Source organism: Melospiza melodia, chromosome 2, assembly GCF_035770615.1.
Source record: "Melospiza melodia melodia isolate bMelMel2 chromosome 2, bMelMel2.pri, whole genome shotgun sequence".
NCBI classification, from domain to species: Eukaryota; Metazoa; Chordata; class Aves; order Passeriformes; family Passerellidae; genus Melospiza; species Melospiza melodia.
In genome coordinates this window covers 6,541,548-6,558,187 of record NC_086195.1, presented here as the reverse complement: position 1 = coordinate 6,558,187, position 16,640 = coordinate 6,541,548, and the positions used below count along the sequence as shown (strand labels likewise).

Below are 16,640 nucleotides of genomic sequence, written 5' to 3'. Positions count from 1 at the left end.
TGATGTCAATGCAAGATAAAAGTTTTTTAATTATTTTTTTCCTCAGTAGAAAGAACTAAGCAAAGTCTCAAGTGCCTGCTTAAGCTGAGAGACAGAGTTGTTTCAGAAACACTGGCAAAATCCTTGTTCTGAACATTTTCAAGCAGCACATTCATGCAAAGAAATGCTTAACTATAAGGCAAAGTCCTCCTAGAAGGAATTGCAATATCTGAAGGCTGCATTATCATAAATAGCTAAATTCTGGGAAAAGATCAAAGGTGGATCCTGAGCTTTTTCTATTGGTAAAGGGGTAACTCCTCAGCTTTTTCTATTGGTAGTTTGCAAGAGCCTGTGTCAGCTGCACAGGCTATGGTGAGAGCTGACAATATTTCCATGTATTCCTCAGCTTGGCTGGAGACACAGCCCCTGAATTCTCTGAGTCACTGCTCACTTACATCCTGCCCTGCTCCAGCACTTCCTCATTCACACAGGAGCTCCTTGCAGCAGCAGCACGTCTGGATCTCAGCACGTGCAGAGGGACACGGGGAGATCCCACAGAGGTAAGCAAGAGATCAAGTTTTCTATATTGGATGAGAAAGTGCTAAAATTTCAGTATTTGGGCTATGGGGTTTGGCTGAGGTCTTTTGCACTTGCTTCAGATGACGTTTCCATGGGTGAAAATGAAAAAGAAGCCATGTGGATTAGGCCTGGGGGGTTGTTTTTTTATTCTTTGTCATTAGCAACAGTTTTCCAGAGAGGAAAATCTCCAGACTGAGGGGGTTCCCATTTGTGTAACTGCTCTCCCCTGTGCTGGCTCCCAGCTGGGGTGTGTGTGCTCAGACTGCAGGATGGAAAGAGAGGCCACCACTAAAACAAAAGGCATTTCCAACTAGTTTTCTCACTGAGCACCACTTTGCCTTTATTTCTGCTCTCACCTTTTTGCTTTTCCTTAGCCATTAAAGTGGCACACTGACACAAGTGACTGAACAGGGAGTTTAGTGAAATTCAGGGGACAAACACCAGGCTGAAAACAATCAAATCACACTTGCTGCCTCAAAATGTCACCTGAGCAAGAGCAAAAGCTCAGGACATTCAGCAGCCAAGACAGAAAGAGAGCTCTGCGTGGCTCCTCAGGTTCTGAATGGTCTCTGTTCACAATCTGCAGAGTAACAGCAGCTAAAAAGGAAGGCAAGAGGTCCCAGGATGCAGGCTGCAGGTAGTGAAGAAGTCAAGTGTAAGAGTGACAAGACTAGAAAGAGCAAACAACTGCACAGGAGGGTTTTCCCAAACTGAGTCACTGTGGTTTCTATTACAAGTGGTGGTGGAGTTTGGAAAAAAAAATAAGATAAAAATAAACAAATTCTGTTGCACAAAGGCTCCAGAGAAACCCGGTGCCTTGATTTTGACAGATTTATATTAGATTAATTAAAAAACAAACCACAAAACCTACACAGCAATAGATGTACAAGCCAATCCCTAGAACAAGGCATTTAAAACAGTTTTCCTATCTTAAAATCTAGTTTTATTCTTGGTAGCACCTTGCTGCCTTTAGAGGGGACTGTCTGTACCCACCAAATTAATGCAGGGACATAGGAAGGCAGGAGAAAGACACCTGAGAGAAGTACAGAGCAACAAATGCCACAAAGATCAATTTCTCACACCTCCTCCGTGTGAACCTGGAACTCAGACCCCCCTCAAGAGCCAGCTCATGCTAGGTAATCTTGCCTTTTTGAATGCTAAATAGAAATGTTTCACCAGTTGACTAAAAGTGAATCCTGAGGAAGAAGTGAAATGACAGAGCTATAGATTTCAGTTCTCATTAAATCAAAACTTGCCATTTTTTTGAGTTTATCTTGGTAACACTAGTGTAAGTAGTGCAAATGTGGAAATCAGCACATATTTTTCATTCCAGAGAAATTATTTATCTATTTCTGGAAAGGGAAAGGAGATGACAGGAAATTTTCTGCTCCTAGTGCTCTTTTTGTAATACAGACCAGGTTATTGGAATATTTGGCAAGATGAGTGTTACAAATAATTCTGTTAGGCTTTCCCCAATTGGGAAAGCCCTAAAAAAAGATTCCATGGGTATATACTACACTCAGGAGACTGATCTTTTGGGAGAAAAGTCACCAGTTCTGCACATTTTATCTCCAGAAAAGCCACTCAGTGTTTGGTGGGAGGTGAGGGATGGGTGGGAGAAGAACATTTCATTCTGTAAAAGAAAAAACATATATATTCTTTAAGGAAAAAAGAAAAAAAAGCCAATAGACAGGTGCAGTGAGGTCTTTAGGGGCCTTCTTGGATTTCCCCACCTTGTCACTTATCTACAGTTTTCTGCTAACATAAAACAGAAGCCAGAAAAAGTCCACAGAACCAATCAGTGCTGGAACACCTCCCCTCTGAACACAGATAGAGAGAATTGAGGTTGTTCAGCCTGGAGAGGGCTCTGTGGAGATCTCAGAGGGGCCTTCCAGGGGCTGCTAAAAAAGAGACTTTTTACCAAGGCCTGTAGTGACAGGACAAACAACAATGATTTTAAACTGGAAAAGGGTAGATGGAGGTTGCATACAAGGAAAAAATTCTTTACTGTCAGAGTGGTGGGGCACTAAAATGGGTTTCCCAGAGAAGCTGTGGATGCCCCATCCTTGGAAGCATCCAGGTCAGATTGGATGTGTCACTGGTATAGTAGAAGATGTCCTTGCCCATGGCAGGGGAGGTTGGAACAAGATGATCTTTCAGGGTCACTTCCAAATCATTCTATGATGAGTATTTAGACTCCTTTGAAAGAGTTTAGCTGGTTTTTCTTTCACACCCTTCTCACTTTCCTTTTCTGATCTGTGTTACAGCCCTCCCTCCCTGTCAGGACAAAGCACCTGCCTCCTGTGGAAGCTGAGCATCCCTGAACAGCCACCAAAGGTGACAGTCCAGGAGCTGGGACATGCCCATGACTGAGCTTTGGTTCAACAACAGGTGAGAGAAATAAGGGAAGGAGAGGAAAATGCATAAAACTGTCCTCTGAGCAATGAGATATTTTCTGCTACCTTAAGTTAGATACACACACACACTTGAACACACCTCAGTGACTGTGCTCATCGAGCACTGACAATTTTCAGGGACATTTGGGGATGTGTACACATTGTGAGTGTACCTGCTGTCATATTTTTCAAAGCAGCCTGAGCCTCAGAGAGTTCCATTCATTGATTTCAGGTCACATCTGCTCACATGTTTTTAAAACAGCACCTCTATGCCTTGAGGCAAATCTTCACCTCAGAGCAAGGCGTGATGCAGAGGTGTCTGTGCTGACAGGAGCTGGAGAAGTGCTGGAGCATGAACTCCACGTGCTGAAGGCCAGTTGTTCATTGCATCACTCCAATACTCAAAGTTTCACTCCAAATTCAGTTCTGTTCTGTACAAAAAGAACACTGGTGAGTGGTGTAATCCAGCTTTTGCTTGGTGTAGTTGAAGAATGCAACTTTATTAGAGAATGGGAAGGATGGAGAAAAAAGTTGAATTATTATCTAGATAACTATTATGGGTCATAATCTATAGGGTTCTAATTTTTAAAATTCTTTCCACGACTTAGTTTTGCATGTATTTTCCTCTCACACCACTTTGTGCACATGTTACAATGCCATTTTCCATATTATTTTATTCCACTTACATTTTCCTTGCAAGGCTGCTGAAAAGAGCACTCTAAATGAGACTCAGGAGACTGCTTGGTTGATTTTTTTTTGGCCTCCCATCAGTTTATGAATATAGTTAATTAATTGTACAGTCCAAACACATTTCTCAGCTAAGTGCATTTAAATGTAATCTCCAACTCTGGCTTCTCTTCTAACATTTGAGCACCCCATGTTCTACATTGGCATGTGCTTAAGTTCTGTAAAAGCAAAATTGCTTTCAGATCCTTTATCAATAGTCTTGCCAAGCCAATGATTGATGCCACCACAGAGAGAGATCAGACCTAAAGCCAAGCAGATCCTTCCCATTCTATCTCCAAAGAGAACTGATTTATTTTGACATCAGGAAAGGGAAGAGCACACAGAACTCCATATACGAGACAAGACCACCTTAAACTTGGTTGTTCTTCTCACCCAAATGCAATGTATTATCCAGAGGATGACATTTTCTTTAATTAGTAATAGCAACAATGAAGGGAAAAAAGGAGATGCCCAGAAGCATTTGAGAAACCCACAAGGTGAGAAGAAATGGAGACAGGAGTGTCACTTCTTTTCCAGCTCTATCACAGATCCAGCAAGGGCCATTCCATGGTTAATTCACTCCCATACACTCCTCACTCAGTCACCCACAGTGATGATTCTGATTTCTCAGGCTGCAAGCCAAGTTTTCTGGCAGCACTATAGGTAGCACTACACTTTTACTTCACAGAGATTTTTGAAAGCAAAGCATGACCCTGTATGAATATAAAGGCCCATAGTGATAGTATCCATAAAATAGAATCTATCAGAGCTTCAACTGTCTTCTATAACAAAATCAATATTTTTTACAGAATGATTTGTTTAAGATGAGGAAGGATTTTTTTTTCTCGACAAAAATTCTGCAATGACATGTGAGGATGGGAGTGAAAGCTCCCTGGGGTCCCCATGCTGTGTTGCATCTCTTGTACTTTTTAAATCCTCTGCTGGGAAAGGGCGCAGAGGCACAGAATTAAAAGCTTTAGGGCTAAAAGGTTTTCCTGGAAAGGTCCCCTCTACAGGACAGCTATGCCAAGCCAGAGAGTCAGGGGTCAGAATTTATTTTGTTTTATCCCTAGGAGCCATGAAAGTCCCTGTGCTGTAACACATTTTACTGCCTCCTCCCCCATTTCTTCACTCACCACAGAGGAATGAAGCAGAAAACAGTGTGTTGATTTGTACTAGAGTGTTGTCATCTATCCAGTAAGTGTACCCTGGGGAAGCCTAATTCCATAAACATTGCTTGGGCCCACTCTTGGGATCTATTAAAGCCAATGAAAGCAGCAGTGCCTTGCTGAGGACAAACTCCTTTTATTATACCAGGATAGAGCTGCATGAGTGCCAGGATGAAACCTTCAGAGCCTCAAACCAAAAAGCAAAACACCTAATTAAAGAGCTAGCAGGGCTGTATGGTAGGCCTACCTAGGGGATCTTTGAATTTCCTCATGGGAAACTTCTGTCCTCAAAGATTATCCTCCACACAGTTCATTTCACCTTTTGAGAACCTCACTGTGGCTACAATTTTCATGGTGGTCACGGAAAGAGACTATTTTATTACAGGTGTTTTCCAAGTACTGCTCTCACTGAAGCTGAACAACTCAATTTAGATGCAGAGTGACCTGCAGGAGCTGATCCCAGTCAGTGCAGATTTGCTGGCTTGACATGATGTGCCCCAGCCACAGATGTGCCCCACACCTCAGAAGAGAGAGAAGGATCTAACTTAGGACGGCCTTGCTTAAAATTCAGTTTTATTAGCTTGGCTCCTATTTTCTCCCACTCTTCCGTGTTGAGAGATGCACGAAAAAGTTCTCACTCAGAAATAGCCCTCATGTGAAGGGTTATCTCCAAAGATAAATGGAAATTTAGCTCCGGTGTGCCTTGCATTTGCAGGCCATAAAATGCAGGGATTTGGGGATGAAGCAACTGTAAGAGACAGAGCTCAGGGAGGTAACACAAAAATCATGGCAAGGCCTCCACTGAATCCCTGCCAGCAAGGTGTGGATCAGACACCCCATGTCCTGCTCTTGTTAGGCCAGGGCACAGATTTCATCTTGGATCAGTCACCCCGTGTCTCTCTCTGGTTAGGCCAGGGCAGGTATTTCATCTTGGACCAGAGACACCCCATGTCTTGCTCAGGTTAGGCCAGGGCAGATATTTCATCTTGGATCAGAGATGCCCCATGTCTTGGTCAGGTTAGGCCAGGGCAGATATTTCATCTTGGATCAGAGATGCTCCATGTCTTGGTCAGGTTAGGCCAGGGCAGATATTTCATCTTGGATCAGAGATGCCCCATGTCTTGGTCAGGTTAGCCAGGGCAGATATTTCATCTTGGATCAGAGATGCCCCATGTCTTGGTCAGGTTAGCCAGGGCAGATATTTCATCTTGGATCAGAGATGCCCCATGTCCTGCTCTGGTTAGGTCAGGGCAGGTATTTTATCTTGGGCGGCTCCTGAACAGGGCTGCAAGGCCCAGACATTTTGCTGTCCCTGAAAAACTGCACAGAAATAGGATTAACTTCAATTTCTGAAATCTGTGTTATGTTTCAGAGCTGCTCTGAGGTGTTCACTGTCCTTCAGTTGCCAATTCAATCTCTCAAACGATGGTTTACATCTTGAGTGATTATAAAAAGGCCAACATGTAACACTCTTAGTCCTCTAAATAAACAGTCCTAGAAGCAGCAAGGTCAGCTTTGATTTCCTCACAATCTGGGGCATTGAAAGAGACAAACTTAACAAGGCTCTTCAAATCCCATCTGGTAGCAGGACAGGAATGTAAGGGCTCTGAACCACAAATATGGGATCAGCATGTTAACATCTAGAGAAGATTTCTGTGAGTGCTCTGAGGAAGTGGTTCAAAACTAGGTCATGTAAACTTCACATACCTGGAGTGCTTCCTACAGATCATTTCTCCCTTGGATTGAACTCAGAAGCTAGGAGTTTATTTGACAGCTGTCAGTTAAAGCACAGGACAAATCACACCAAATAAAAACTAGTTAACACAAATGTGCCAGCAAGGGGAGGAAATAAACCCAAACTTGTTCCATTATATATTCTCACAAATGGACATTTGTGTCTGCAGAAAGGGCAGCTGTAGTGTTTAATACTTAATGCCATTCCATAGTGCTCTAAAGATCCAAACACAATTCTTTGTTTGCCTGCATTATAATGAGGCCTCGAGATGTTGGGCAGCAGCCTGTAAAATATGCAAAATGCCATAGCTATTCAATTAGCACTTGGTACTTTCCCATCTGAGGACATCACATCCCTTTTCCCTCGAGAGTTAGGGATGCGATAGGTTGCACAGAAGTTCCACACAACACTCCTCCCCACTGCCCCAGCTGAAGTTACAAGATGCAGTTTGGGTAAGAAGTAGGTCATTGTCACATTCCTATCGAGGATCAATCAAGTTCCCATTGAATGCATCAGCTCCTTTTAGCAATAAGCAAAGACAATTTGGAGAATGAGTCCTGCCTTTCCAAATCAATGTTTCTGTGCAGTTTTCCCCTCAAGTTTAGTCATTTCTAAAGGCCCAAGTCTGGCCATTTCTTACCACAACTACTCAGAACTCAAGCTTTGGGCTCATCGAAAAAATGGGGTTTCATGAAGAGCTGATAGCAAGAGAGGATGCGAATTTAGACAGTCCAGCTGTGGAAAACATCAGGGAAAACATCTCTTCCCACCCATAGGAAGACCCACTCAGTTGCCACATCTGTCTGTAATAATAATTGCTACATCTGCCTAGCACATTGCAATGACAAAAATCCTCCAGGCTACGGCCTTGTTAGACATCTCCCAGAAGTGCCTCCTTCCCCAGAATCTGATGGCAAAGCAGAAAAATCAATTGTTTACTTTGGTAGCAACAGCTGTGCATTGAATAATATTGTGTTTTATGAGAGACTGACTCTCACACACTTTCAGTGTATTGGAAACACACTGAAAAGTAATTTAAGACATGCAAAAAAGGACATTCCTTCCATCCAAACAAAATATCCACAGCATACTACGAGATGCCAAAAGAGCCCAGCCAGACATGGTCCTGCCTCTATTTTGCATATGGAGAAATAATAAAGTATTTGGCCTATGATTTTAAACATTTTGTGCAAGAACAGAATAAAGGAAGGTAGTCCTTTCTAAGGAAAGTGCAGCAAGCATTCTTAACTAGAGAAACCCAGATATAAACAGTGATCTCACGTGTCTTATTCTGTGTACAAATAAAAAGTGTAGAATGTGAAGTGAATGTGAAGGAACACAGTTCCTTCAACTGATACTTTACACATCTTGCTTTCCCAGAGAACAGGGCTATCCACTGGTGTTTATAGTTCTCATAGTTCTTCTTATAGTTATAGTGAGAATGACAGGAGAGAAAGCTGAGATCCTGTCTCTGATTCAGGTCCATGTGCACCTCAGGAGATCACTAAAGCAGAGAATATCAGAGGAGCTTGAAAGTAACCAGTTTCAAAGTTATAACAGCTTGGATGCTCAATGTTTTTGTCATGACTCTGGGAAATGTGAGCACAGCAACCTTTGAGAAGGCTGGCCCTGACACTACACAGCCATAACCTCCTACTCGGTGATGGATGGCCTCATGAATGACACTGCTTCTCTGGTATTCCAGGAGAAGATATCCAAGGATTCAGAGTTCTTAGGTGGCATTAGAGATTTCCACTCACACACCCCGTTGATTTTTGACATGGCTAGAACACCCAGTGCATCTTTCTGCCTTTTATGCTCCAAGACACATCATGCACCCAACCAGAAATTAGCTGCCATATAATACAAGTATTTAGCAGTGTTTCCAAAATCACTGCCACAGACACAATCACTGTAGTGCTCCAACCCACTTTTCCTGGATTTCCAAAGAACAGTTGTCATCTAGGTGATGCAAAACCTCATGACTTGTGCAAAACTCCAGCCAAGGGTTCAGAGGCTGCCAAAGCAGATGTGCCACAGGCTACTGTGGCAGAGGAGATTTGTGTCTGTGGCACTGGAACAGCTCCTGGAGCTACCCAGAGATACCAATCACAACTGTGGAGCTACAGCCTGTTCCTGCCATTGCAGGAGCAGGCACTGGATCATCCTAGGGGAAAAACATCTGGTGTGAGATAGCATCAGAGGATATTTCACAGGGTGTTGATCAATGGAAAGGAAAGAGCAGGAGTTCAAGGCAAGGATGAGTGTTGGGAGCAGGAGATGTCACACAAGCAGTGCTTCAGTCAGAGCACTGTCAAGACCCCTCAACAACACTGGTGAAGGTAAATGTTGCTGTTTTGGAAAGAAAAGGGCTCAGTCATTTGGGGAAAGGCAAGCACTAAAGACCCAGCTGTGGGGCAGTGCAATGCTCTGCTGAATTTTCAAGCCTTGTGTGGGTCGTGCATTTCACACCCTCAACTTCCACTTCAGGGCTAGTTGAAAACAGACTGCAAAACAAAGATCACCTAAAACTTTCACAGGGGGATTTCCTACATTGAAAGTGTAGAACCACAAAGAGGTTGGGCTGATCTTTCACAGCATGAAACCTTGTGGTTCTGCACAAACTGCTGCCCTTTCTTTCCAAGCCAGTGCTTACCAACATGCTCCAAACAGCATAAGCATCTAAAAGAGATGCTGTTTGGCATCTCTGAAGCTGAGAAAGATTTCATTTGGTGCACTCTAGACTGCAAAAATGACAAGACAGCAGCAACCCTTGTGCTGCTCCCCTGCTGTAGATGCAGCTGCCTGCATAGCCAGCAAGTTTTCTTTAGAAAACAATCTCACACAGCTGATCCAGTGACTCACTGCTAAGGTAATTTGTTTGAGCCCAGGGCCATATCTAAAGGGACCACAGCACAGCCCACAGGATGACCCTATGGCCCCCCAGGATGACCCTGCCACCCACTACAAAGTGACCACCAGATGCTATTGCAACACAAGACATCTGGGCAGAATTTATTAGCCTGATACCATTTGGCTGATTTCAGATATTCATTCTCCAGCCTATTTTCAGCTGTGTCCTACTTTCAGGACTCTCTGGTATTAAATATACTCACTGGTGAGAGGGTTATGTGGCTACAACCAAAATCAGCATCCTCTGAAGCAATGGGACAGTTCATTACCAGAGCTCCCTTCTCACTGAACCATTTCACCTTAGGAGAGCAAACTAAAAACTTTTTTAAAAGTCAGTAACTTTTAGGATTATATCCTCCCCCCTAGTTCTTGGAAGCTATAATAAATTTACATATTGGGTTGTGATCTTCAGTTGTTAAGTTCAAGGACTGGCTTAACTTTTCCCACTCTATCCCAACTCAAAGATTAGCACCAGCCAATTGCACAAAGATGTAATTAACAGTTCACAACCTGGTTTCTTAAGAAGAGTAAGGTTTGTGGGATAAAGCAAAACACCTGCTCAATTCCTCCCTCTTCCCCCCAACATTCCTTTTAGCCCTTTGACAAATCTTGCAAAAAATAATAAAAAAAAAAAAAAAAAAAAACTCCAAAGAGATTCTCTTCTCAAGGCAAGAGAAAAGACAAAACTAAGACAGTTCTGTAAAGTCAGCTCTTGAGTCCAGGGAATTTGTGTTAGAAAGCAAAAGCATTAACATCAGGAGACATCAGAGAACCCATACCAGCATTCATTTCCCCTTTCCATGCACTTCTGTGCACTTTTCTCACAGCACTTATGGAACAACAGTTTGCTTTCCCTCAACACAGTCTATCAGAGAATGTAACACCCAATGCAAAACATTTCTATGCCAACGGCTATCTCCCAGTTCTAAATTCATCCTTTGTAAAACCATCTCTAATGCTGCTGTAGCTGGGTTTTCTATTCTCTCTCCTAGTTACCCCAGATAAGGGCTTGCAAGAGCTGATTTGCAATAGGAAAGGGAAGACACAGAAAGAAATTGCAATAAGAAAGGTGACAGCATAAGAAATTGTGGCTTCCATCTTACACTGTTCCTTTGCTTTCTCCTGGGGGAAGAGACTTTTTCCTGTCCACTGGGGGAAAGGGGAGAGCTGGAATGGGAGGAGCTGGTTTGGATTTTTAAAACCAGAGCTGTTGGTCGTCTTCCAATTCTAGAAGAGAAACGCTTCAACCAAGTGTGGCTTTAATTTAAAAGATAATTCACAAAAAAAAATCCTGCTGAAGTCCTACAGTCTCCAACAGGAAAACCAAGGCACTGAACCACCACAGAAAAAGCAAAAGTCACACACAGCCCTTCTCCTCCAAGACACATGCACAGATGATAATAATGAAACAAATTTCAGCAGGCCCCCACTTAGACCTAAAGGAGAGAGCAGGTAATATGAAAATTAATTTACATGCACACAGCCATGGGAAGAACAGGGCACTGTTGTCAGAAGTGGGTAGAAGGGAAGATGCCACCTCATTCTCATGCCATGGTGCTGAGCAGAAATGCATAAGCAGGAAGCAAACACAAGTGGTCTTTTAGAGAGGTTCAAAACAAAGGAATGCCTTGCTTTGCTTCCAAATCCCCAGCCTTTTACTTTGAAAAGCAGCCAGCACCTCCCTGTGTGTCTGTGATTACAGTCAGGAGTAAAAAAATGCTATTAATGCTCTTGCACTAATAACAGAAATTGCTCTTTTGCTGGTGGGACAAGAATGAGACAAGATCTGATCATGCTTGAGAGATGGGTGCCTAGATAGAAAATCATTTGGCTGAACTAAATCTGAACCAGGCATTAAAATATCTGAAAGCTTTAAGAGCATTGAGGAAACATTCCAGATCATGGGGCCTGCAGGAAGTGCTTGTGATCCCCACTCTTCCTTCTCCAATTTACACAAATTTACTGTTATAGACATTTTATTCAAACAAAAAAAAAAAAAAAACATGCACCTCAACTATGAAACCAAAAGTCTACAGTTTTTCAGCACCTGGGCAAAGTATCTCTGTATGGGTGTTCTGCACTTGGAACAATTATTTGCAGATTAGCAAAAGAAGCATGAAGTGCTTACAAGCATTTTTAAGGGCCTGTGCTTAGGATCCTGTTCACATCTCTGACAAGCAGAAGTTAATTGGACATTAATATTACCATGGCTGTAACACAGCCATACAACTGGAAGCTTTCTGCTCCAACACCAGAGCAGCTAGGTTTAAAAGAATGTGTAGGCTTCAGCTTCATAAATATTTTCAAAAATCAGGGGTTGGGAAAGCAATTCCATGGGGAAGTGGGGGTCAGGTTTAAGCCTGCAATATTTGGCAACTCTCAGTCTTATTTTTGTCACTGGTTCAAGAGCCCATGAACCACTAGGAGTCCATCCTTTTATTAGTACAAAGTATTCCATTAATACTTTGGGCTTCGCAATGGGCATCTATGGAAAAAGCCAAGTTGGGCTCCTGGAGAAAGGAACAGCTTTTCCATTTCTTAATTATTTACACATCTGGTTTTTAGCTTCCTTAAAAAAAGGTGCCATTGGAATGTGCAGAAGTATGAGAGATAATTCAGCAGCGCACCAGAGATACTGAGTACATGCTATGAACCACTTGGGAAAAGTTACTCTATAAACAGCTCCTCTGTCCTTGAAAAGTTCTCACAAACTGCAGTTGCAGGTCTTTTACAAGAATTGTGAGAAAACAAACCTCAAATAAAACCCAGACAGACACCTTCACTTTTACTTTAAGAGAGCAATGCTCCTTGAGAGACCAGCTCAGGCAGAGACCAGCTCCTTTGGGTTCCTAAGCTCTGACATCAGTGAGCTAATTATTATCATTGATTGACCCCAGGATTTGTTCCAGGTCTATTAAATCTTTGTGATGAACAGTTGCTCATAAACATGTTCAAACAACTGCATTTAGTAGCTGAAAAACACTGGCTGTGACTCAGGGGGTTTCTGGTGCTCAGGGTTTATCTTCCAGGCGTGCAAACCTCCAGCAAGGGACTCTGTCACCTCAGTCCCCATAAAGTGAATATTATCCTCCAGGGAAGAGCCAACAAAAGTTACACCTGCCTTGATTAATTTCAGTTTCTGTCTCTCCTCTCACCCTGAAGTTCCATTTTCAGACCCACCATTCACAGCATTTCCACATCCAGTGCATAGGCTGCTAATTAGCCTCGTTTACCTGTCAGGCTCATCAATTTGTTGATGAATACTTAACTCCCTCTTGTAGAACAAAAACATTTTCTGAACTTGGTCCAAGTTTCTTCCTCTTCTTGTCTGATAGGAAATATAATTACAATTATTTTGGCATTTCAAGTCAGGGATGAGATATATTATCCTAACAAGTCTGATAGAGGAAAAAAATAAATTGACTACTGAGGCTTGGTGAGATTGTTATATGTATCACTAACAACCACATCTTGTAGAAAGAACCTCTTTTTGAGATATTATAAAATAAAAATAGCTAAGGGAAGAGAAGAATCACAATAGGGAAAAGAAACTGGTAATCCTGGAGCTTCTTGCTAGCAAAAATAAACATCTGTATGTCAGGATTTTCCCTGCTCTCACAATATTGGGCTGGAAAGTCATTTTGGAGAATAGAAATTCTCTGGCATTTGTGTGTTACACTTCCTCCTATTTAAGGCATCTAACAAAAGTAATAAAGGCATTTTATTGACTATTCTGTCAGCTCAAAGCAGTCTCTTGAACCTGAAATAGTTTCTCTTCTGCTTCCTAAGAAATTCCCCCAGAATTTCCCTTTCTCCCTCTCCCTTTTGATTAGGCTATATCCACTACCTGGATACAAATCTTCCAAGGGAGGGAGTTTTCCTCTTTCCTTCCTTGGGCTGATAACATTTACCAAGGGGGTTTTATAATCCTGGCTCTGTGTGAAAGACAGCTGCAGACTGGACAGGAAAAAAACCCCACACTTTTAAAATGGATCATTTTGGAGCTTTACAATCTTAACAGCTCAATACTGTTCATAGGATGGTCTGGGTTTTCAGGGATCTTTAAGATCATCTCATTCCAGCCCCTCTCCATGGGCAGGAACACCTTCCACTAGACTGGGTTGCTCAGAGCCCCATCCATCCTGGCCTTGGGTTCTTACTTAGTGTTCAGTAACTCAATTATTATCAAGTTAATTCCTCTCTGAGTTTTCCTTGCCCTTTCCATCATTTCAGGCAGCAATACCCTCTTGACTCTGCTTTTCCAAGAAGCCTGAACCAGCCTTGTGCACATCTAGCTGTGCATGCACCTTGTCCCTCTGTGGGAGCTTGGTAACAAAGGAAGAGCTCGAATAATTCAGTGATTTCCACGCAGGCAGAGGAGCTCAGCCCGTTGAATGTTGGAGCTGCAAACTATTTGAAGAAATTTAAACTAGGTGGAGATATTTCAGTGTAGGGAGGTTTCTGCAAGTAACAGACTAACCACAGGATTAGGCTTCCATCCTCATTTTTAACAAGACAAAATTGTTTCCCTTAGGGAATCTCTAATGCAGGTGGCACAAAGCCCTTTATGGCAAGTAGTAACTGCAATTGCAGGGAAAGGCCAAATACCTGCAAACCACACCCATACTGTGCAAGAACTTCCCACATATTTCGACCCATTTTGGTCCTTCTTGCCAGTATCTGTCTTATGAGGAGGTGTACTCAGGAATTCCTACCATTTGACATAATTTATACATAATTCATGTGTGGAAGGCTAGAGGAAGGGTAGAGAGGTATTTTTATTTCACCCGTCTTCTCTCCTATTCCAATAGGTTTCTCTCCAGTTTGTATCTAGCAAGAACCTCACACACATCCAGTCAGTAAGAAGGTGAAATGATCATTTCAGAGATTGTAGCACACTTGTAGAGAAGCTGAGCTCTCTGCTCCAAAGTGATGCTAACCCAGTAACCCAGACTGGATCATCACGCCTCAAAACCAAGTCTCATTTTTACATCTCCTGATGTAAAAGTACTTTAGAAGTATTGATATTGCTCACTGAGCAATACTAATACTTTAGAAGTATTAGTATTGGTCAGTGTTGTATTAATCCAAACATTTTCACTGATATGAGTGAAACTAATAATGCTTCCAGGACTCTTTACATAATTTAATCTAAGAATCAGCTTAGCTGCTTGGTTGTTGAATACTCCAGAGTCAGGCAATATCACTGATTTAAGGGTTAGTTTGAGCAGGTGCTAGAGGAAAAAAAAAGATCCCAGTGAAGAAAAAAAATTAAATCCTTATCTTAACATTCTAGCCCACGATATTTCTATAGGTTAAACAACACTAAAATAAACCCTTATACAGAGAGTATTAGAAGCAGATGTTCAGGCAGGAACTGCCTCCAAAATAAGAAAAAAATACATAACATAGACTCAGCTGAATGAATCCTTTTCTCTTTCTGCATTGTCAGTTGGGAGCTACTTCTTTAAGGCTACATTTTCCTAAGAGGTAAAGCTTCACACTCCTGTGCCTTTTTCACATAACTAATCTCTTGAAAGAGATCTTTATTCTTGAGAAAAATAATTTATTCACCAAAAGAGGAAAAAATATATTTTGTTGGAACTGGAAGACAAAGAGCAGTGGAAACTCTCAGAAAGGCAAAAAGGAATTGAGAAAAAGAAGAACTTTTGTAGGAGCTGTCAGAAGGACTTTACAAACAGGAACCAGGGCTTTTCTGTCTCATTCCAGAAGCTTCATCAAAGGGCATGATAGCACCACAGACCACTAGTCACAAGGAATAAATCTGACCCAAGAGCACAAGGGTCAAGGAGGGGATACATATATATATATATATACACACACACATATATATATACACACATATATACATATAAATACATTGTATATATATATATATATACACACATATATATATACACACATATATACATATAAATACATTTTATATATATATATATATATATATATATATATATATATATATATACATATATATATATATACACACACTTATACTGCTTAGGCTGTGCTTCCTGAGGTGTCACAGTGTCAGATCTGCAGAACTCAGTCCCAGAAGGGCTTAGGACACACGAGACAGGGATAGGTGGGGCTGGGAACACTTCCTAGGGATTTAGAGGGAAGAAATCCCTCCCTATGCCGAGTCTTTGCAACAGGAAGAAAGGAAATGGAAGGCACTGCCCTGCCCTGCCATGCAGCAGCAGCATTCTCTTGAAAAGTTAAATGCTCAAAAGTTATCTCACACAGAGAATAAAGCATGTCTTAAGAGAATGGGATGAGGGCCCTCTACTGAAAATTACAGACAGATGTCATGCCAAACTGCCTAACCCTGACCCCAAATGTTGGGATCTTTAGCTTATCAGAGTGACCCCAAGAAAAGTTAGAAAGTCTCTTTTCCAGCCCTGCGCTTGAAGAATGAGTCAGAGCTCTTCATTTCTCAGTCTCAAGGTTGTTTATTGTTTCTTATCTATAAAAAATTTTCTCCTGCCCTGCCAAGGTCCGTCCAGCAGGGCAGTTCCAGGCACTCTGCCTGCCCTGGGGCAGTGTTATGTCTTTACACTAAAAACTACATGTACAATGTTTACAATTACTTTCCAATACCTGTCACCTATGTTAGACAGTGAGTTTCTACTCTAAACCAATCTAAAAGTGCCACCATCACAGCAGAAGATGGAGGCCAAGAAGAAGAAGGAGAAAGGCTGGACATGCCCAGTTCCCTCCATCTTGCCTCCTGAACCCCCATCCAGAAACCCCAAAATCTACTTTTCCACCCCGTGATAACTTCACTATTATTCTACCTAAACTGTTGTGGCTTGCTGGTCTTCATATAAGGTTGGTAATTTGCTCCATGGGTCATAATCAAACCCACAGGTGTTTTGGGCTCTGTGCCAGGGTTTCTGAGCCCCCTGGATGGGGTCTTGGCTGTCCTGGACAGCCAGAGGGATGTTCTGGGTTCCCACACCCAAAGGCAGCAGAGATACGACATCCCTCTGGAACAAGCACAAAAATCCTCCTCGTTCTTGGATTTGTCTCAATTGCCACAAGGCAATTGAGCAGATGGCAGACACATTTCTCAGAAATAACAGCTGGATCCATGGATCTTGACTGTCTGAGAACTCAATC

The 16,640-nt window shown here is 42.2% G+C and overlaps 1 protein-coding gene across 2 annotated transcripts in view; it reads left to right on the top strand.

The window, feature by feature from the left end:
• Nucleotides 1–350: 350 nt before the first annotated feature.
• The window catches only part of LOC134432741 (V-set domain containing T-cell activation inhibitor 1-like), a 34,760-nt gene continuing 18,470 nt past the window's right edge, over nucleotides 351–16,640 (top strand). The window contains exons 1-2 of one of the 2 annotated variants that reach the window (XM_063181647.1): nucleotides 351–539; nucleotides 2,826–2,949. The gene's annotated coding sequence lies outside the window, so the exon portion shown is untranslated. The remainder of the gene's footprint in view (nucleotides 540–2,825; nucleotides 2,950–16,640) is intronic. The other variant, XM_063181639.1, reaches the window with a different exon arrangement.